Source organism: Talpa occidentalis, unplaced genomic scaffold (assembly GCF_014898055.3).
Source record: "Talpa occidentalis isolate TD23 unplaced genomic scaffold, MPIMG_talOcc4v2.1 talOcc4.4, whole genome shotgun sequence".
Lineage (NCBI taxonomy): Eukaryota > Metazoa > Chordata > Mammalia > Eulipotyphla > Talpidae > Talpa > Talpa occidentalis.
The window spans coordinates 140,834,019-140,857,868 of NW_023604295.1; the positions used below are offsets into that span (position 1 = coordinate 140,834,019).

A 23,850-nucleotide genomic window follows, 5' to 3' on the forward strand; every position below is an offset into this window, starting at 1 on the left:
AAGGGACCAGGAAAAAGACTAATCACAATAAAGTAAACATCAAAATCAACAAGCTACTATAAACCAGAGACCCACTACAGGTAGGAGAAAAGGGAGTAGGATCAAAACAAGGGTGGTGGGAATTGTATGGGGACCATAACCAAGATGAAAAGGCATACATTGTGCAAAAATGAAAAATGATGTAAGAAATATATAAAATTAGGGCCTCCCCGGTGGCGCAGCGGTTGAGCGCTGGGTTGCGAAGCTGCCCGCGGCCTCTGCGGCACCGGTTCGATCCCCGGCTGCTCCCCGGCCACAGGAGGAGGGTCCCACATGGCGCGCAGACCTCTCCTGCCGCCCGCTGCTCCCCTCAGCAGTGTACTTCGGTCCTTCTGCCTGCTCTGCTCCCCGCTCTGGCTCTGGTGAATTCTCTCACCCTCACGCGCTTCTGACTGTACCCAGTGCATGTGTAAACAAAACAAACAAATAAATAAATAAAAACATGCCTCTATTAAAAAAAAAAAAAAAGAAAAGAAATATATAAAATTAAAAAAATTTAAAAAAGAAATGGGCAGCTCCTCCCAGTATTAGGAAGCATTTGTAGTGACACAAGATAAAGATGGTGGTAGATTGTTTCCCTTGATAGTTTAGGAAGTGATGAACAGTGAGAGGACTCTAGAAATATTTTGACAGTAGAGTCTAAGTGGATTGCTGATGATTTAGATGTGGAGGATGAAAGAAAGATAAAGCTTTGGCCTGAGTGCCTTTTTTTTTTTTTTAATTCATCTTGAGTTAACTTAGGTCTTTATTTAAATAATTTTACTGTACTGGATGGTGCAGATGGGCACATTAAGGAAGTCAAGGGTATGGAAGAAGTGGAGCCTGAGCTCTTGAGCATCCAAGTCACAGTCTTAGACCTCACTTTGGAGGTGGAGGGGGTGTTGAGCTAAAGGAGACTTGAAGGTTTGGTAGGAGTCAGGTGGGAAAACTAAGAGAGAGCATGACTCTAGGTCCTGTCAAGAAACCATTTCAGGACCCATTCAGGAGGCACTGACCCACTGGATCCAATACCCACTGTAAGTTACAGCAGATGTAGGCTCAGAATTGACCACGGATTTAGCAGTGCTGATAAGATGTTTTGATCTTGACAGGTATTGTGTGATTGATTGCTGTGTAGGGGATCAAAGGCTGATTCCAGGAGAATGATCCTTATGGTTGAATTCATCCTTCCTCAATTGGATTGCAGAATACCTCGACTTACATTTTTTTTTATATATATTTTAGTATGAATAATTGTCTGACAGTGTTTTTTTTCTTTTGTATTTTAAAAGGTTAGAAATACAATGTTGTGATCTGAAATGTCATTTTGTACTGAGAACTTTCCTGTTATTGCAGAAATTCTTGAATAAGTTTAAGAAAGATAAGAAAACAAATAGTTCCAAACAATCAAAAATATTTAAAGTGTAAAATGAAAGAAGACTAATATTCTTAATAATTTCTTATAGAGATTTGCAAAAGTGGTCTATCCTTGAAAAGGGTTTAGTCTGACTCAGATTGTAATACCAGTGTTATCTGTATAATCAAGAAGTAATCATCAGCCCGTTATGTCTAGTATCTTTGAAAATTAATGATTATTCTAAGGGAATAGCTTTCTCTAGTTGTACGGAAGTGTTTTTAGCTTTGTAAGGTGAGATAATGCTTACGGTTACTCCACTAAAGGAAACAACACTCTCTAATTTGTATTATACCAAAAAGTAAAAGGTAAGGTACTGAATTGTCTGTAGTTAAATCAAGCATCCAGATAATTATCATTTTCCTATTTAATGTGGAAAGTACATTTAAAATGCAAAATATTCTTTGTCAAAAACCGATGATGTAGCAAACTCTATTTTATTCCCATTGTGCTGTTAATTATTTTTAAATATTTCATGTGGACAATATTTTGTTAAATGTAAAAGATGTACATAATCTGAGTGAAAATGTGTCTAAAAGAAATATTTAACTGAAAATGTTGTAAATTCTTTTATTTCTGAAAGTAAACACTTCAAAAATTAAGTAAAGTTGGCAAGTAATATTTCTATTCATTATAGAACATAAAATACTTAATATTAAATTAATGCTTAGAAAATTTAATTTTTAAAGACTTATTTATTTATGCATACAAGAGCTGGGGTACAGGCCAGAGGTGCGGGGGTAGAGAGGATTCACTGGAGAAAGAGTGGGGAGCAAAACAGGCAGATCTACTTGAATACACTGCTGAGGGGCGTAGCAGGGGAGACAGGAGAGGTCTGTTGTGCCATGTGGGTCAGCTCCCTGGCTGAGGATCAAACTCCTGCTATGTTGCAGTGGCTGTGGACAGCTTCATGATGCTGTACTTAACCCCTTGCGCTACCAGGGAGGCTCCAGAAACTCTAATTTTTAAACAACTTTCTTGGAGCAACTACTTGAAAATATGAAAATATGCAGCAAATGAAGTGAGAATATTTGGCCACAGTTAAAATTACAAAAGAAGTGAAAGTAAATGACAGTTAAAAACAAAACAAAACAAAAAAACTCCATATTTTCCCATATCACAATCCACACTCTTTTCCCATTTAATCCTGTGATTGTACAAGCAGGTGAAGTACCCAAGAAGATTTCAAAATCATAAGCCTGTCACACTCATTTCCTCATGTAATTCTGTGATTTTCAAGGAAACACCACAGACTATAATTTGGAAACATGGATGGAAAAGAATTCATCTTCAAAAATTCAACATTTTGACAACCCTATCATTTTGGACCAAAGTGAATATGACCTTTATCCCTCATCCTCAGTCTTGTCAGTGTTTTAACAAATTCTTTGCCCTTATTTTGATCATTAAATTCTAAGTGTCAAGTTATTTTTCCTCATTTGCAAAGATTTTTATAAACTGACATAAAATGTTAGATAAAATCTCAGACACTAAAACTACTATCTGGCTTAGATCTGAAAAAAAAAAAAAATCACATACATTATATATCATGATTAACTTTTAAAACAGCTTCATGAGGAAGTGACCTACTGATTGAGGTCATAATCTGTGCATTCCTACAATTTCTTAGCCTGTTGTTTAATTTTATCCCGCAGAAGTAAGCAGATATTTTTATGTTTCTCTTCTGATAGCTTTTTAAATTTTGTCAGCAAATCTTTGCAGAAAATCATTAACTTGCATGCTGGGTGTGGTGAGATCCAGAACGTCTCTAGCAGTTGAAAAACTATCTTGAAATTGCAGAATTTTTACATAAACAAGAAACTTAAAGCAACAAAAGCTAACAAACTTTCCTCGAGTGAATTAATTTCAGTTAATGGCCATTTAAAATAAATTGTATGTCAATTTTTTGAAGTGAGAGAATATAATGAAAATGTATATGGATTGTGTACAAATTGAAATGATCATTTCAGCTTTTCAGAATTCATTTATGCCAGCTTATCCACAGTTCACATATAAACTCAGCAGATGCCATTAACTGGTATACTTTGAAAAAATAAACCCAATCTAAAAATAATTCCTGTTCAAAATAGGATTTACCTGGTATGTTGTTGCAATGCTGATTAGGGACTCATTTTTCATTTTATTTTAACATGAATGATAAAGGATTGTTTAGAATCATTTTGCTTAAACACTGATTTTAACTGCTCAATGTGTAAATATTTTTGTATGTTTAAATTCTGTTTTAAATTTCCTTAACATTTACTTTTGGAAAATCAGGATTTTTTAAATATAATATATATATTATTTCTCATGTTAGTGAAAACCTTTCAAATATGGCTATATTTAAACCATGCTTATTTTGCTGATAGTCCAATAAACATTTCATTTTTATTTCCTAAGTATATCCAATAGTGATTTAACACAGAAATTCAGCATCTTAGCATGCTGACTTTCGTTTCTTTATTATTTAATTTAATGTGAATATGATACTTCAAAGAATCCCATTTTTATCATGTTTATTCAGCATTTTTTATCATTTAAAAAATTCCATCATGTATTTTGTACTTTGTGCATTATATTTTTAAAAAAATTAAATATTGCCTGTGGTGTGTTAAACATCATGACATTCCTTACTCAGTTGGTTTAAAAACTGCTCATTTTCTGCCATAAATAGTTCAGTCACAAAATAGCATAATTTAAATGGAAAGAAAATGGAATTAGCTTTGTTATGAAACTGGTTTGACTCTTTCCTAACCAGGACTTGACTTTGAGAAGATCACTTGGTATTGCTTAGTATCCTCGCCCCGTGTCCAAAATGAAAGTGATAGGTGAATGTGCCTCTGAAAGAAAAATCACTGTAAAGTATTGGCCTGACATCTGTTGATCTATTAATAAATGTTACTTATCATTATTCTGTTGTCTCATTGTTATGATTCTTGTGCAGACTCCTGTGTTCTGTTTCAGCAAGATTTCCTTTCAAGATTTTCTTTATTTATTTATGCATAGAAGAATTGGGTGTAGGCCAGAGTTGCAGTGGGTGAGAGGACTCACCAAAGTGGGGCGCAGAATAGGTAAAATGACTGAAATACACTGCTGAGGGGAGCAGCAGGGAGATAGGAGAGGTCTGCTGGGCCATGTGAGTAGCTCCCTGGCCAGGGATTGAACTCAGAACACAGTGGGGATAGCACAGAAGCTCAACTCCTAGGCCGTGAGGGAGGCCCTCAGTCAGATATTCAGTGGTTCCTGGCTTGGATTTCAGGGTGTAAGATTGAAGTGTCTTTTCAAGGTACCATGTGAGCAGTGAGTAGGATGGTCAGGGGGAATGGACAGCCTCCTCTGCATATTGAACCCCAAATTGAATGTCCAAATGCATTGTTCCTTTCTGACCATTATTTGTGTTTTTAGTGATGGCTGGATTCCCAGACATGCTTACCAAAATATAATGAAGCCAAAATGTAAATGCTTTAGTTGAATGTTCTGGGAATTTAAATACCATTGAGAACATTGTTAAAAGCAGATGATATGCTATGCCCAAATATCAAGCAGACAGCTTGCAAATATGTCCTGGAAAACTGATCTCTCTCTTACATGTGAATATTCTATATTATAAAAGAGAGGTTTCTAAATTTACAATCTATGAAAAGATACTTTTCCAAAAAATTACGGACTTCTTAATAAAGTAGGGTTACTAATTTTAGAACATCTAACAGGGAAAAATATCACTCCACCACATTAAGCTGCACCTGTTCATGTGACACCATAAATCTAAATTAAATAATAAATAACAAATAATACTAAGCATTGCCAGTCAAGTCATTTAAGATAATTTTACATTGAACAGTTTGAAAAACAACTTATGGCAATTATGGATGGAAACCTCACATTCACAATACAAACAAGAGTAGGTGAAGCAAGAATAGAGACTCAAGGACTCACCCTATAAAGCAGGGCAATTTAAGAGTAGTGATGGGCCTCCCCTGGTGGCGCGGGTGGTGGAGCACAGTGCTGTGAAACTGTCTGCAGTCTCTGCAGCGCCAGTTCAATCCTGGCCAACCGGCGAGGGTCCCCCATGGCGCGGCAGACCTCTCCTGTTGTTCCCGCTGCTCCCCTCAGCAGTGTATTTCATCAGTCTGCCTGTTCTGTTCCCCACTCTGTCTTTGGTGAATCCTCTCACCCTCCTGCACATCTGGCCTGCACCCTGGTTCTTGTATAAAATAAATAAATAAATCTTTTTAAAAAAATTCAAATTCACTTAAAAAAAAAAAAAGAAAAGAAATAGTAGTGATAATTCCTAATCTTGTTAACAGACAGAATGAGGGGCATCCTGAGATCCTCAGCCCTGCCTGCTCTAAAACAGTTCTGTCATCTGCTGCTTAAATACAAAGCATACTCAGTGCATGAGACTTTCAGTAGAAAAGAAATAGGTGCAACAGAGAGAAGAGAAATAATATAGTTAAAATAATTCCCAACTAAACAGCCAAAGTTACCCCACCCCTTGGTGGGTGAATGCCCAGCCAAACAGGGTTGGCCCAAAGCAGAGCTACTGAGGCCCAAATGCTTGTCACAAGTCTAAGGCACCTTTTGGGGAACCATAATAAAGGAAGAAGGAAGCAGGCAAGTTTGGAAGGAAAAGAACAAAATCAAAATACAAGTCAAGATGAAAGCTGCCACTGTCAGCCTCCCCATGGGTCTGTTACATGCAAATCTCTCTCCTTCCTTGTCCCCGAAGTACCTGTAATATGTCCAAGACTGAGAAACAAGTGTAGCTTCTTGACATTCTCTGGACTCCATGTGCCTCCTCCAAGTCTTTATTTCTTCATATTTCAGCCTCCTCTATTAGTTCTTTTTAGCTTCTCCTGTATGTTCAGCTCTACACTTCAGTAATGGGGCAGAGAATCTGGAACCTCTTCTTGATATGGATATCACAATGCTACATTCTCAAAATTATTAAAGCAAAGTATTATGTCTAAATTGGGAGAGCATAATGAAGAAATTCAGGGTTTTAGTGAAAGGATGTACAAGAGAAGTCTAGATTAACACTATTAGAAATAGAGAAATAGTTTTTTTATTACAATAATTGCCTAGGATGTGATGAAATAATGTTTGAAATGTCTACCAAAAAAAAAAAATAGGGGCCTCCGTGTTGGCGCAAGGGGTTAAGATGAAGCTATCCACAGCCACTGCAGCACGAGTTTGATCCCCGGCCAGGGAGCTACCCACATGGCACAGCAGATCTCTGCTGACTCGCCCGCTGCGCCCCTCAGCAGTGTATTTCAGTAGATCCACCTATTCTGCTCCCTACTCTGTCTCTGGTGAATCCTCTCACCTCTCACACCTCTGTCCTGTACCCCAGTTCTTGTGTGTATAAATAAATAAATATTTAAAAAATATAATTGTTACTAAAAATGATATGAGAGATTTATGAGTTGTAATAGAATTAACATACATTAAAAGAATTTGTACAGAAAAAAGGTGAACAAACAGATAAAAAGTAAAATTAAGTTATAATTGAAAATGCTTCTGAAGAAAATTCCTGAATCTGCAATCAACTCTTAACCTTGAAAGTTTAATGTAGAATTATTATCAATACAGAAACTGATTATTTGAAATTCCCAAACTGCAAGCCTGAAAAATTATATGATCAGGAAGGAAAAATGTGTCATGCACCAGAGGCAAAGGTGATATTAAAAATTAGGCTGAGGTACCAATAAAGGAAGTAGGTTAGGGCCTCCCCTGGTGGCGCAGAGGTTGAGCACTGGGTTGCGAGGCCCTCTGCAGTGTCGGTTCGATCCCCGGCAACTGGCGAGGGGCCCACAAAAATTAAATAAATAAATAAAGGAAGGAAGGAAGTAGGTTAACAGTCAAAACTACTGCTGACTGATATTAGTTACTAATTAGATTAAGAGCTAGTGATTTTGTTTTGGAGAAGCCTGTCTTTTATCAAGTTCTTCTTTAAACTGTCTCCCTTCAGAGTGAATGAGATTACAAGGACAACAGAGGGTGTCTTTTGTTATTTTCTGTGACCATCTTCAGGGCTGACATGAAATGAATCCACCAAGTACTGACTTTGGGATGTGTGGGCATTTACACGTATAGAAGGTTTTGTATGTTTGTTTTGCTCGCTAGCTTATGGGTTTAATCATTAAAGCAACTGTATCTTGATGTTTTTGGAGCTTTTATTAGTAGATATTATTTATTCCCATTAAAACAGACTTGAAGAAGTTAATAAACTTTAATTGTAATATGGTAATTCCTCTCCATTAATGTCAGTTGTTTGATTTTAAGTGATATCAACTTTTTTATAATTTGCTTTGACCAAATGTTCACAATATTTGAATATATATAATATTTGTTATACACGTGCATATGCATAACTTATTAAATATAGAAGGATACATTAACTTCTCTATTACTGCTTCAATACTAAAAATTAATTTATTGACTCACCAAATACTCTAAGTCAGTTTTTTTTTTTTTTGGGGGGTGATCTCTTAAATGGTAGATATAAATAATAATCTATTTCCTACCTCTTATAGTATCCAACATATAATTATCTTTAATAAGAATACATGTGGTTAAGATCAGAGTTTTGAATATTTTATTTCTCATTTTACTGAGGAATAAAAGTAGGGATATTTGGAACTGCTTAATGCACATTTTAATATGATTTTGATGGACCTCATTTTTTTGGTGTCAAATATAAACTGCATTTTATTATAAACTGCATTTTAAAAATTCTTCATGTTATAGTCATTCTGCATTCAGAAACTTGTGTTTAGAAAAATATTCTAGCATTTTCTTATTGTTTTACAAATTACATAGAAATTATGGTGTTGTATTGAATAGTAAGACATTTAACTTTTTTTTTATTTTTCAGACTTGAATACAGTGATCATGTAAATTAGAGAAAAGAGCTAAAAATAACTCTGGATATACTTCTCATGCGATACTTATTCTGAATGAAGCATTAAGGTCGCTAATAGAGGTGTATTGCTGTAAGTATTTTCTAATGAAATTAGAATGTTGTTTTCTTGTCTCTTGATAATGTCAGTTGTGGCTTCCACATAATTTAAGAGAAGCATTCAGTATAGGGGCAATAATAAGCAGAATCTTATAGGCCCTTGAAATAATTGGATATAGAAGCACTGAATTATAGAATAAATATTTGGTATAAACAAAAGTTTAGTGAGGGACAAAATGAGAATTGTTTACTTTGTCTTGGCAACCTTTGCCAGAATATATTCAGGAGTAGGACAGTTTTCTTATGAGAAAGTAAAGTAATTACAAGATGATCCTGGGAGCAATGCTAGTGTTACCATGGATAATCAATAAATTATGAACAAAATGATTAGAAAAATAACAGAATGAGAAACTTTTATAAGCAAGCTGCTTAAATTTTGATGATTTTTAAAAATCTATGGAACTATCACCAATAATAGCACCAAGTTCAATTATTAGGATACTTAATCTGGATCCAGTTAGGTTATCAGGCACTGTTTACTCACTTCATCTGCAATGTAACTTTACAAAACTCTTACATTCAAAAAGAGAAAAAGCATAAAAAAAAAAATTGTGTAAACTGACCTGAGGACTAGGTTTGGTCATTTAAATGAAGACATTGATTTCCCACTTATTATTCCACAGAACTCCACTGTCATTCAGGGGTAAGTGCTATTTATGTTTGTCAAAGAGGTGGAATTTGATAGTCATTTTGCTGGTAGACTAAAGGCTTGTTTTATCTCCTAGATTACAGTGTCTTTGACAGTCTATGAGTTACAAAAAAACATGTAAGCACTCGAGGTGGTATTTTTTTCTGGGAGATTGTATTCAATAGTAACCCTTCAGGAACAGGGTTTCTTTAGGTGTGGAAATCTTGTGCAGATATCTCTGCTCACCAGTTAAGCTCCCCCATTTGGTCAGAACCATGTACCCCTGATGGCTCCATATTTCGAATGTCACTCCAGAATGCAGTCAGATATGTCTTCTGTGTTGACTTTTCTAATGTAGCAGAAATTGTTCAGACAGTGAATTTTTTTTTTCAGACAGTGAAAAAATATTTCACTATACTATGACATATCACTCCCCACCCAAAAAAAAAAAAAAAATCCTACATATGTAATTTGGGAAAGTTCTTGTGAATGAAACAGTTTGTATTTCAGTAGTTTATTCATAATTTCAGAAGGATTTTATTTTATATAATGTAGTGATACCTTAGATTTACCACTTCAGAATTGGAAATTTTTATTTGTAATAATACATTACCTACATCAAAAATCCAATTTATATTTTAAGTGGGTAAGTAAAGGTTTCTGAATCAGTCATAAGATTCTGTTTTCTTCACTTGTGTCTTACAATTTCTACTCTCTCATTACCATAAAGACGTGTTTTCACAACACAATTGAATTATGAAACAAATTTAAAGCCAAATTAGCACTCAAAACAAAGATCAAATTTATTGAATATATTACTTATATATTCGATATAGAAGGAAATCAGTGATGATAACTTTTGTTATGTCTTCCGTAACATAGTATCTCTAGGTTAATGTCTTAGGAAATATTTGCATGAAAGAAAATTTTCCTATGAAGTGTAGAGACAATGTTTTAATGAGGCCAAAAATTTCAATAATGTCGTTGGTGACTTGTCATTGAAAGAAACTTGTGTGTTACTTTTAAGCTATTATTCTAGTACTGAGTATTTCAGAGGCTATGTCAGAACTATGCTCTTAAAAATTTGCCAAAATACTTTTCAGTGGTGGTTAAGACTATGTGATATTTGAAACCATAATGTTTATTTAACACACTTAAATTACTTTACACAATGTTCAGTTTGTACAATTCCTTTGATCTGATGACTTTATTATACTTTTGTATCATTTACACACATAAGGTTTTTTTTTTTTGATAACTGATTAAAGAGGGATGAATATATAGAAGTTCATTTATACCAAAAATAAAACAAGGTATAAGAAATTTATTGAACATATTGCATCAAATCCTCTAGTGACATTAATATATAGATATGTCACTGTGATGTTTACTTACTAAGTGTAGGTGTAGTTGTTTTTGTTTGTTTATTTGATTGCACAGGATTTAACATTCCCTTGATATTAGCTTTTTACAAATTTCTATTTTTCTCTATTTGGCAGGTAATTTTATTATACTTTAGATGGTTTTCTGAAGAACAAAATCTTTATCTTAGGATAAAAAAAATTATATGCCTAGATTTAACATTGGAGAAATGAATACTGCATTAGGTGGTAAAACAGATTTTTGGAATCAGTAACTTTCATCCTTTAGTCTAATGAGTGCAAGATATTTGTATGCTCCTTATGAGTGATGTTAGTAATAATTGTTAAAAGAAAAATTACATCATTGTCAATTTATAAGAGACCTTCATTTAAGCAGGGATAAATAAGAGCTGTTCGCAATTATTGCTGAGGTCTTTTGTAATTTTATGGTCTAAAGGAAATGGTGTTATACTTAGGGGAGTCTTCGTGTTTTATTCTGTTCATTTTTTTTTTTTTTGTTTTTGTGTTTTGATTTTTGTTCATAAAGAGGAAGCTTTAGCTGGCAGATGGGCAAAGTGTGTTTCAGTTTTTAGGGAACACATTTTCACTTCATGCCAGCAGTATTTGTATTTCTCGTTTGAAAAATTTGAACTGTTAACGTTTCATACATAGCCAGAGAAAACCGAGGGATACCAAGCAGCAGAAATGGAAACTAAATAGAAATAGATATTCTAACATGCAGAGATGAGTCTCAGAGAGGATCTAGTCTTAAAGATGAACCATTTCATTTCTTATTTTTTTTTTTTTACTTCAACTTCATTTTGGACTCTGAAATTAGGTTCACAGACTAACCACAATGCCCACTGTAGGAAAAAATGCTGTCCTGGGTGGGAAGAGATCTGTCTTTTCTCAGCTTTATTGTCTCCTCTGTGAATGCAAATCACCACAGACCTATTTGTCCTCAATCCTGCCTACACTCTGACCATTCTTTTGGGAAGGTCTCTGCTTCTCACTGAGGAATTCATTCAGCTGGTGGACCTGTGTTTTCTCCTTCCCTCCCTACATGCGTCCTCTTAGAAGTCTCCAAGTAAAACTGACTTGAAGCCAAAGACTAGATCCTCCATACTGCTCTTACTCTCCAAACCTAGACATTCTTATTTTTACAATATTTATTTTTATTTATGCATACAAGAACTGGAGTGTAGCCCAGATGCAGGACAGTGAGAAGATTCATCACAGACAAAGTGGGGAATGGAACAGGTGGATCTACTGAAACACACTGCTGAGGGGGGCAGCGGGGAGACAGGCGAGGTCTGCTGTGCCATGTGTGTAGCTCCCTGGCCAGGGATCAAACTCGTGCTGCAGTAACTGGTAATAGCTTCATAGTGCTGAGACTTAACCCCTGCACCACCAAGGAGGCCTAGTCTAGGGAGTTTTAAGCCTATGATGGTAGATAGCTATTTTTCTTTTATAACCTTATTTTTTTCATTTTTTACTGTATTAATATGGCTTATAAAGCCATCTAGGATTTGGGTTTATAGGCTCACCCCTCTCAGATGCATGTTACCACAGCACTCCCACTATCACGTGCCCATGGCCCTCCACCGTAGTCCAGCAGGCTGCTGCACTCTGTCCCTCCCTGGCTCTCTGCTGGTAGCCTCAACTCTGTAGTAAGATTTCTAGGATTTGTTTTATGCATTCTTAACTCTTTCGTCTTCTTTGATACAGCTGCATTTATAAACTTGATGATGTTGATGTTTCTATGTATGTACCAAAACATACATTTACACTTCTGCTCTCAGGTTATCCTGATTTCTTTTTTCTTCAGCCATTTGGGTCTACAATATCATGATGATGATGATATATCCCTAAATCTCATGACAAAAAGAGCTAAGAAACAAATTCTGAAATTTGGTCTATTCCAGACAAAATCTATAGAATACGTAGCTCTATGGAAAATATATTTTTGGACTATAGCCTGCTCATTGCCCCAAACTGTGGCCTAAGGTCATTTATACACTCAGGTCCAGACCATATTCATTTCTAAATGACCAAATTGCATTTAAACATCTCTAAAATGTCTTCTAAGAGTACGCTGGCCCTAAATGATGGCTCCATCCAAAGATCACACTGTGCTGCAAAGGGGGGGCAGGGGAGCATCATTCCCCCGGATGCTTTTCCTTTGTTCTTCCAGCTTGTCCTTAGTTGTCAGGAGCTGAGCTGAGCAGGAGGGAGCTGAGCTGCCAGGTGTGTGAATAGTCGATTAAGACAATAAGCCAAAATGAACATAACACGTCAAAGCTTTAATCACGTACCATGAGAACATAAGCGAGATACTGTATGGGAGAGAGCCCCAGCTTCTTCCTGTTCTACTTTTCCTCTTGGAACACACTGGCTGGGGGGAGGGGAGCATTGTTTCACTGCCTGCAGGGACCTGACAAAGGCTCAGGTTTATGGACCCACGTGGGGTGAGAGGACATGGGGCAGGAGCAGGGCTGTGAAAGGACATGCTCTGAGTTAGTAGTGCTAAGTGTGCCTGAGCTTCCTGTACTCCCTCATCAGGTCTCAGCAGAGGCTCCACCGGAGACAGGTCTTAGACCCAGATAAAGGGGACTCCAAATGAAGGCGTGTGGTCTTGGATGGCAATTTTGTGCCAGAGCAAAGCTGGCAGGCATCCTGAGCCCTTGGCTGCACTCCCTCCAGAGACTGCAGGGTGCTTGCTGGCAGTGGGAGGGCAGATTTCTCCCCTTAGGCCATCCAGGCAGAGCCCACATAATTCCCCATATCCAGACCTGAACAATTGCACATAGGCTTTTGGGATGGAGTGAAATCCTCATTGCTTATCATCTTGTATACTTCCCCTTGAGTTTTTTTTTTTTTTAATTTTTATATTTTTAAAGATTTATTTTATTAATTGATGCATACTAGAACTGGGGTGTAGGCCAGATGTGTGGGGGCAGTGAGAGGATTCACCAGAGACATAGTGGGGAGCAGAACAAGTAGATCTACTGAAATACACTGCTGAGGGGAGCAGCGGGCAAGCCTGGTGAGGTCTGCTGCACCATGTGTGTTAGCTCCCTGGATGGGGATCAAAATCAGTCTGCAGTGTCTGGCAATAGCTGGACAGCACTGAGACTTAACCCCTGCACCACCAGGGAGGACCCCTTTGAATTTAAATTAGAGAGTAAAATTAGTTTTTCACTTAGAATCCTTTATTCAGTCCAGACAAATTTTAAAATGTCCTTGTTCCACTTTGGTGTGAAGGGCTGGTGAATGAAGACCTGATAAATCCACACCTCAGGGAATGCGGTGTCAGCTGGGGAGCCCGGCGGGGGTTGGGGGGATATTTATAGACGATATTGCCATGATATTCTAGTGTGCTCAATGCATGCCTGGCTGGCTCAAAATGTTCTACTCTCACCTCATACCTACTCAGTCACTTACGTGCTAAGTTGTGTTCCAGCCTGTGGATGTGAGCGAACAGCGATGAGTGGGGTCACGAGAGGTGAAATAACCCATGTGCTGGTAAATGGTCAAGCTGAGGTGAGACACCATGCACTTAACCTCTGCATTTTACTTCCATTTAAAAACACCTAAAGGCTAGACACCTGCAAAAAACATTAGGGTAGAACTGAACAGGGACACTAGGTTCATGTGGGAAGTGGCCATAGAGGGGATGTAGGGGTAGAAGTGGGGGTCTGGCCTGGATTTGGATGGCATTTAAGATAGAGAGACTGCATGACCAGAGGCATGGTGATTGCTGTGCATTAGTGTAGGTTGGGGTCTCAGAAAGTAAATTAAACTGAGCATATAAAGGAGGATAAGATGTAGGTGAGGTTGGATAAGACCAAAGCCGTAAATATCCTGAGTACGTCAGAGCAGTAGGAACTGACACCATATTTTGTACTGGGTATTAGTTAGTGAAGTGGAGTGAGGAAAAGGAGAAACAGGAAAAGGTCCCATATATTTTTCCATTTTGATTTGACAAATGAGGTCCCAACTGAGGTAGTTACATAGGAGGGGGTTTCTAAAAACGCAGGTTTTACTTGAGGATCTTGTGCAGGTGCTATTGAACCACCAGGTGAAGGTAGCTTGCAGACATTTAAATAAGTGAATCTATAACTGGAAGGAAAATGAAACCTGGGGAGCACAGGTCCCTAGTGAGAAGGGATCCCCTAAGTGAGGCATCCAAGAAATGTCCAAAGCCAAACAAGAAGAGCTATACAGTCAGTTCCAAGGGAATTTTAAAGAGAAAGACATACTGATGAAAGTACTTTTTTCCGTGGAAAAAAGAGCTCAATTATGATGCAAACAGGTCTGATCCTGAACAGTGACTTACACAGGTTTACACTATTCAGCAAGGCAGCGTCAGTTGATTGGGGAGACCCCAGGCAGATGGTGCTAGCTTGAAGGGTGACGGATAGTGATGGAGCAGAAGCTGATAAAGAGAGGAGACAACACAACACGGTAGGCTTGATTACTGTTTGTTGACTCTTTGGTGAGTTGGATTATTTTTCTTTTTCTTTTTTTCCTTTTTAATGGGGGATGTATGAGACTTTGAAAGTACCCGAAAAGAAAGAGTTTAAAAATCCTTGGAGGAGGAACTAAGGTGCAAAGTCCACCTCCTGCAGGGATCTAAAGCTGCCAGGCAGGCTGACCTTGACTTTGGGGCTACCTGCACTGCTCAGTGGACAATGGTGTGAATTTGGCAACGCCACTTGTTCTTGTGAAGCCTCCCTTTCCTCATCATTAAGACCTGGACAAAAGGAATATCGATGTGAGAGGACTGTTGTGAAGATAGTCGGTATCCTGCATATAGAAACAAGTTAAGTCATTATAATGTTTGCTATTATTTCTCTTTAAATTAGTTGTCTCATAAATGAAGACACCTCTACATGAGCACATGAACTAAGACTGGATTGACATTTCTTGTTGTGGCAGGAAGGCACAGCAGGTTCTCTATCCCAGGCAGACGGATAAAGAAGAGTCCTGGAACCATCAGTGGCTTTTTCAGGCTTTTATTGAGCTTTTTGTATTATATTTAGTGCAGCAACCAGGTACAAGGCAGGCAGGGGTACCAGGGGACCGGGAGACTGGCAGGCCTCCCAGCCCCCGGTGAGTCTTCACTCATCCTGGACTCTCTGGCTCATCTGGGCTCTCTCTCTTGGTCTCTGTTTCTCTCTTCTCTCTGCTTCCTTCTGCTGGAGTCCCTGTGATGCCGCTCTTATAAGCCCAGTCTCAGCCCAGGTGTACCCACCTCTGCCTGCCCACACCCTACTCCAGGTGTCCGCCATCAGGCATGCACGTGGGACCGCAGGGATCCATCATTAATGCTAATGGCAGGAGAATGGAAAAGCCTGATATTTTTCACTTACCCTACAGATTTATAAATCTGATCGAGAGGTAATAGCTATTAATCTCGGAGACTTTCGAAGATATCCACTTCCTTAAAATAAAACAAAACTAAGTAAAAAATCAGGGTCAGTTTTGGCCTAAAATTATAAACTTTTGGTAACTTGAAAGATGTTTGAAAATCAAACCCCTTTTATCCTAAAACCATGAACACTTAGGGATATTTTTATAGGCATATCTTGTTTTCAGTAGGTGAGGTGGCAACCTTACATTAGCCAAGTGTAACACATGATGTGTATTTTCCTTTTCTAGTGCAGGAAATAATGATTGGAGATGGCCCTTTAAGAAATGACAATTAAACAAATAAAATAAATCCATAAAAAATAATTGATAGAAAACCTCCTAAAATAACTGACATAGAATGAATAGCAACACCATCATGCCCTCTGGGTCATCACTGAAAGAAGTGATAAACTCCAGTTTTAATGATTCTATAATGTTTAAAATAGTTTTAAAGGGTTTTCTATATAAAAATACCTGAATAATTGGAATCAATTACATTTCCCACTCCCAATCTGGTTATTATCTTTTCTCTGTGTGTGAGTCACATATTTAGATATAACCAAAAGTACTTTATGGTGAGCTTGAAAGGGTCTAATCAAGCTACAGATATAAAAGGTGATATTAAAGTGATAGAACTCATTTATTTTTCTTGTATGCATTTTATAAATGGGCATTTCTTAGAGTTTGGTGTGCACACCCTGTGTCTTTATTAGGATTTCTATAGGCAATCCTATCACTTGTTTCTACATGAGAACAGTCCTCTGCTTACACTCACTGAACTTGAACCACTCTTTTTCTGATGATTCTAGGTTAAATTAGCCTGGTTTTCTGTTCATTTAAAAATTGAATGCTACCAATAATTTCAGATATGTTGAATGCAAGCTAAATTTAAGGGAGGCTAATACGGGAGCTAAGAATTCTCAGCCCTAATTTTTTTTTTTCTACTTCTGTATACCTTACTCATGCTGGTTTATGAGCTCTTCTGTTATTTAAGACCAGTATTCATTCTTGATCAGGCACAGTGTCCACTCCAGTGTGATTTTCCTGGTGCTCTGAGTCTCCCTGCTCTGCAGAGGAGGGGAGCACATGTGTGTGCTGGTCAGATTCTGGGCATTTCCTTTATCAGGAATTCTTTGGCGCTCTTTTTTCTCTGGAGCACATTTCCTTTGGGAATTGACTTTTAAATAATAAAGAAACAGTTTTCATCATCTTCAACAATATAAGATTGGACCCAGCAGTGATATCTTCTGGAACCTACTATCCCATCAGGGGCATACTCATAAGCAAATAGTGGAGGAAAAATGGCCACTTCTATTTCTTTTTTTTTTTTAAAGATTATTTATGTATAGAAGAACTGGGGTGTAGGCCAGCGGTGCTGGGGGTGGGTGGGGCAGGGTAAGAGGGTTCACTAGAGACAGAGTGGGGAGCAGAACAGGCAGACTGACTGAAATACACTGCTGAGGGGAGCAGCGGGAGACAGGAGAGGTCTGTTGTGCCATGTGAGTCAGCTCCCTGGCCAGAGATCCAACTCAGGCCATAGTGGTGATAGCACAGAGACTTATCCCCTAGGCCACCAAAGAGGCCCACAACTTCTGTTTCTCTTCAAGCTTCTGTTTACAGTTGAGATATGCTTTCTGATTTTCCTTCTTCTTTTGATTGTTCTTTGTTGGTGTAGAACTCTCTTTGGTATCAGGGTGTTTAGTATTTACTTATAAAGGCAAAAAAAAAAAAAGAATTATTAGCATGATAATTTCTCCACTATAATTAAAGAAGCCTTATCAAACCTCTGGTGACAATGAAAGTGGTTGTCCAATATAGAATCTTCCTTGAGGGGGAGGGGTGGAAAGTGATCAATTTTAATTTACTACATTTAGTGTCAGCATAGTTTTACCTTGAAGCTTTGGATATGCACATAAACCACAGAGGCACTAAAACAGGGCAGGTCAAATTCTGATCATTTCTTTTGTCAAGGAAACATGATCTTAACTCATGAGTCACTGTTAAATATAAGTGTAATGTGGAGGGAAAATGAAAATACATTATGAGTTTTTTTTTGCCAATTTGTATAATTTTTCAGTTAAGCAGTCATAAATCAAGGAATATTGTATTTTTTGAGGCTCATTAAAGAGACATTATACATCAGAATAGTGAAGTCGTCAGCATAATGAAATGATGAATGTCTGTAACTATCTGTATGTAAATGATGTGAGACAGATTCGGGGTGTTACAAAGGAGAGGAGCAATCTCCCTGACAGTTCCCTGTAGCTGCAGTTGTTGGATGCTGGTGACAGATGTTAAATGCAACCTCTTCAATGGCGAGCACTTATTAGCACTCAGCGGAAACTGGCAATATAAATAAGACAAATAGCAGATAATATCATTTTAAATAAATTTGTTCAGTAAGGTGTGTTATTGCTTTTTAAGAGCCTTCTTATTGACAAATACTATATTCTAAATTAAAGAAAACATGCCAGAAAGGAAATGATAATTTTGGAAACAAATATGTAGAAGATGCATTTATATTTTGCACTGCTGAGTGCCTTCCTTAGCATATATAGGAACTTTCAAATAAAGTAAGTGTTATATTAGACCTAACCAATTTAGCTTGTTTATTCTATCAAGGAAGCCTATCTAGTGTGTCTTCTGTACCTGTCGTGGTTGACTCCATGCATCCAGGCTTTATAGAATGAGATTCATAATACGCATGGCATTTTGTCAACCATCATATCTGTTGTGATTTATGCTTTCTGTTTCAATCTTCATATTTATTCAAATTGTGTTTTGTTTGAGGCTGCAGTTTGTTGATTAGCCGAGGATTTTAGTTCCACATTCAGGTGGTTCATTTCACTGACTGCAGAGAAGTAGACAGTAGATCCAGTAATATACTGCAGGTTCTCATTTATGCATTTCACAGCACCTGGTACAGGTACCAAGTATATGGAGGATTGTAAATGAAGGAGGAAGGGGGAATAAAGGAAGGGAAAGAGAAAGAAATAATGAAGGGACAGAGGGAAGAGTTTTAGTTCAACATGGCTGTGTTGAGTCTGTGGCATTGGCCCAGCCATGCAAGCTCTCTGTCTTCATGCATTCCCTCTTAATTTATTATTTATTTTTTATTTTTTTAATTTTTTTAAAGATTAATTTATTTATGCACACAAGAGCTGGGGTACAGGCCAGAGATGCAGGGGGTGAGGGGATTCACCAAAGAAAGAGTGGGAAACAGAACAGGCAGATTGACAGAAACACAATGCTGAGGGGAGCAGCGGGTGATACAGGAGAGGTCTGCCTCGCCATGTGGGTTGCTCCCTGGCCAGCCGGGGATGGAACTCATGCTGCAGAGGCTGCGGATTGCTTCATAGTGTGGTGCTTAATCCCTTGTGCCACCAGGGATGCCCTCCCTCTTAATTTAAATGAGAATAGTGATTCATAGTCTACCTAATGAACAGCTATAAAGAAACCAAAAGAGTGTGCATACGTGGAATCATAGATTATGGCATGACAAACTGTACCTATGAAACATCAGTATTATTTTTTTAAAAGATGTATTTATTTGTGCATACAAGAATTGGGGTATAGGCCAGAGGTATGGGGGTGAGAGGATCCACTAGAGACAGAGTGGGGAACAGAACAGGCAGATCTACTGAAATATGCTGCTGAGGGGAGCAGTGGGTGAGTCAGGAGAGGTCTGCTGTGCCATGTTAGCAGCTCCCTGGCCAAGGATCAAACTCAGGCTGCAGTGGCTGTGGATAGTTTCATAGGTTGTGTTTTAACCCTTTGCACCACCAGGGAGGCCCCACCATCAGTATTATTTTAAATAATGTTAACCTTGGCACCTTGGGAACAGAGAAAGCAGGTCAAATTGAATGCCCAAATGTGTATAAAGTGTCAATGAACAGATTCAGATTCTTTGTGCTTTGGGGATTTATTATTGTTGAAAATGTTTCTCTGTGCCAGTGCTCTACAAAGTATGTGTGAATTGTTAGCAATTTCAATGGTATAATTTCACTTCAAACACCAGTCAACGCAGTGATTATTTTCTTTTATCTTGATGTATACATCATGGAGCTTAAAAATAGTGTTTGACTAAAGAGATATTCTTTTAAAAAATCACTTTTTTGGCTTAAAAATACAAGTTATAGGAATGTGAGTTTTTATTAATAAATAGGTATTAGTATCTTGTCGTGATATAAAAGTACCTGAGAATGTAATAGTTCAAGCTTTCCATAGTGTATTAAAATTAATAACTTATAAGTTATTAGCAACAATTTGAATATGCTAGAATATGTATCATAGATTAGTATAAATTTATTGAATATATATTTAGAAAATTTACATGTTAGAAAAAGATGTGAAAATTTCCAGTCACAATTTAAAAGTTGTTAATCAGGAATAGCTATTTTGTAAACTAAACTGAAAATGTTCATAAGAAAGGACACTGTATTAGTTTTTCTTTGTATATTTATTACCTACCATATTTTATGATCATTTTGCAGATGTAGTCACACTCCAAAAATACTTTATGATTTTATGTTATGATCTCTCCACTTAAGCCATACACAAATATACACACACACACACAATCAAAGGTAACTATTACCTATAAAACAGTTTTACTATAAGAATCACAACATTTCTCCATAAATATATATATATATATGCATATGTAAATAATACACATATATAACTTTTGTGAGATCCTGTTCTACAAATCACCATTTTGCTTTAATGGGAAGAAAGAAGAAAGAAGTTTTGGCCAGGGCTCCACCAGTGATGTTTAAAAGAGGGATGATTAGAACAATAAATGTTTAATTTCAAACATTTTTCACTTCAAGGAAGGGAAACCAGGATTCTTATCATGATAGTTAGTACATTTTAGCAATGTATTTTAATTCTATTTCTCTTGTTAAAGGGCTAATCCTTCACTTTTGGAAAGTGTCACTCAAATCAATCACTTAACTCTAACATTTCATTTACATCCATATAAATGTATTACAAGTCGGGAATGGACTTGTCTATATTACATCTTAACAATTTTGTGCTTAAATATAAATTCTCACAGATTTTACTGTAATTTAATGTATTCTAATAACAATTATATAATTTTTAAAGATTTCTTTTAAATCCAGTATCTCATTGGATCAATAACATGTTGTAAATACTAGTGTTATAGTTTCAAGCTTGTTGCTCTTTCTACCTATAAAGTGCTTCTTGGTGAAACTCTTCAATTTAAATCCCACAAAATGCACACTGCATTGCTGAGTACACTTTCCAAGCCTAAGGGATTTTTTTTTTTTTTAAGATTTATTTATTTATTTATTTATACAAGCACTCGGTACAGTCAGAAGTGCAGGAGGGTGAGAGAATTCACCAGAGTCAGAACAGGGAGCAGAACAAGCAGAAGGACCAAAGTACACTGCTGAGGGGAGCAATGGGCACAGCAGGAGAGGTCTGAGCGCCATGTGGGACCCTCGCTGGTGGTCGGGATTGAAGCAGCGCTACAGAGGCTGCGGGCAGCTTTTCAGCCCAGTGCTCAACTGCAGCGCCATGGGGGAGGCCCTAAGGGATAGTTTATTAAAGAGAACTATTTGATTGGATGCTTTGCACATGCTTGGAATCTAGTCAATTTCTGTTTTTAAGGTAGTTTAAAGAGAAGTGAATTTTCAGAAGGACCAATGGCAGTAAGAATAACATTCTACTGTACAGTGTAAACACTCCAAAAAAGTGTATTTCAAAACCAGAGGACATTCCACCATGTTAGATAATTATTTTCTCAATTACGTATCATTTGCAAACATGGTCAGTTGATCAATACTGCCAATTAAGATAAATGACTTAGGCATTGTAAAATTTCTAAATACCCAGCTTTCTTTCAAATTGCATATCTACGTATATGCATTCATGTATGGGCACACATGCATACAATATTATGTAATAGATATGTATATGCATAAAATGTGCATGCATTTTAATAATGCATGTTCCATTAATCATGTTCCATTAATCATAATTAATCATAATGTAGCCAACTAATTTAGAATAGGGGACACTGAGTCAGGCAGTGCCAGAAATAGTTCATAAATAGCACTAAGATTATCTAGAGAGCTGTGAACCTTGAAACCAAGATGGGTATTAATACCAGGAGTCAATTAACTGCATTGGGGCATTTAGATTTGGGAACATTATAAATGGTGATGACTTTAGCAGTGATTCATTGTTGGATGGCGCTAGCTGAAAATTGTAATGCTGCCTGAAACACATTGGAACTTGCTGCCTGTGCCACTGTGCTAGAACAGGAACATGAGATGCCATTGTCTCTTCACCCTATCTACCACAGGTGAGTGATGAAGACTGGAAGTCTACTCACAGAGGCTCAGAGAATTTAAATCACATGCCCAAAGCTTCACAGATAGTTAACTCTGAATCCATGGCTATAAACAGGGCATCTTACTCATAATCCACTGCTATTTGTTCTGCTTTGTTGACAAAGTAGAAACATACCCAGTAGGCTTTCTGAGAGTAAATCCACGGAGACATTCAGGAGACTAATTGAGAGCATGAAGGAGAACTGAGCAGGGTTGGTGGCTGCTCTGAATTGATGCCCTTATGGGTTATAGATACTGAGACTTAGTGATTGATTTCAACACAATTTAATTAAGGTTATTCTGAAGCATTGTAATGAGACACCTTCACTTTATTAATATTATTTATCATATAGCATGTTTTTTTTTTTTTTTTTTTTTTTTTTTTCCTTTGAACTCCTAAGTATGTGTTGACTACTCTCAGATAAGCTAAATAAATGGATTTTTGTAAATTTTATATATTAAAATATTGGTATTCTCTACTATATTCAAGGAAAATCCATTCACATGGGGGATATAAAAAATAGATTAAAATGCAAGCATTTTCATTCAAGTGTATAATATTTAGGTAATGAAAATTTTAATGCTAAACCTAAAAAATTGGTTAACATTGAATAGAAGGACTGGAACAGTTTAGCAAAATACAGGGCATCACCAATGTGGCCTTTACTCCACCCCTCCCCACCTTTTTATAAAATCTTGTCTAGCTGATTAATATAACAGAGCACTTCAGCTTTGGTGAAATACACTTATTCAATTTCACTGAAGATTATAGGTTTCAAATAATAAAATTGGATTTTATTGAGGATTGAAGTGTGTAAATAGAACATTTGATTGAATTTAATAAAATGGTACCCTGCTGATGGAGACAAGTCATTTCCTCTAGTTTTAACTTGATTACAAAGACAAGAAGTTTTATGAGCTATTTTGAATGGAAAATTTCTTCCTGTCTAGTGAAAAAAGACTATATTGTGACTAAGAAAAATAAGAAGTTCCATTTACTATTTTAAATAAAATACGGGGCCTCCCCGGTGGCGCAGCGGTAGAGCGCTGGGTTGCAAAGCTGCCCGCGGCCTCTGCGGCGCCGGTTCAATCCCCGGCTGCTCCCCGGCCACCGGAGGAGGGTCCCACATGGCGCGCAGACCTCTCCTGTCGCCCGCTGCTCCCCTCAGCAGTGTACTTCGGTCCTCTGCCTGCTCTGCTCCCCGCTCTGGCTCTGGTGAATTCTCTCACCCTCCCGCGCTTCTGACTGTACCCAGTGCATGTATAAACAAAACAAACAAACAAGTAAACAAATAAATAAAGAAAAACATGCCTCTATAAAAAAAATAAATAAATAAATAAATAAATAAAATACGAATGAATACATGGCTACTTTTGAAATTTAATATGGCTATTTCTAATTCATATTTGTGGCACTGTAACTAAACATGTGTGCTACAAGGAAGTCTGGTGGACAATTTTTTTTTCAAGATTTAAATAGCTTTATCACGGTGACCATTCTTCACCTGTGATATGAAATTCTAAATTTAATAAAATATAGTGAGATCAGATGATACTCCTTTTGTCACAAAATGAATCATTGCATCCTAACTAATATTTAAATATTTCATACTCCTTCATTATTCTGAATT

At 37.1% G+C, this 23,850-nt stretch overlaps 1 protein-coding gene across 1 annotated transcript in view; it reads left to right on the plus strand.

Moving 5' to 3' along the window:
- TENM3 (teneurin transmembrane protein 3) overlaps nucleotides 1–23,850 on the plus strand; it is a 2,290,771-nt gene that overhangs the window by 41,515 nt on the left and 2,225,406 nt on the right. Inside the window, exon 2 of the mRNA XM_054701057.1 lies at nucleotides 8,310–8,427. The gene's annotated coding sequence lies outside the window, so the exon portion shown is untranslated. The remainder of the gene's footprint in view (nucleotides 1–8,309; nucleotides 8,428–23,850) is intronic.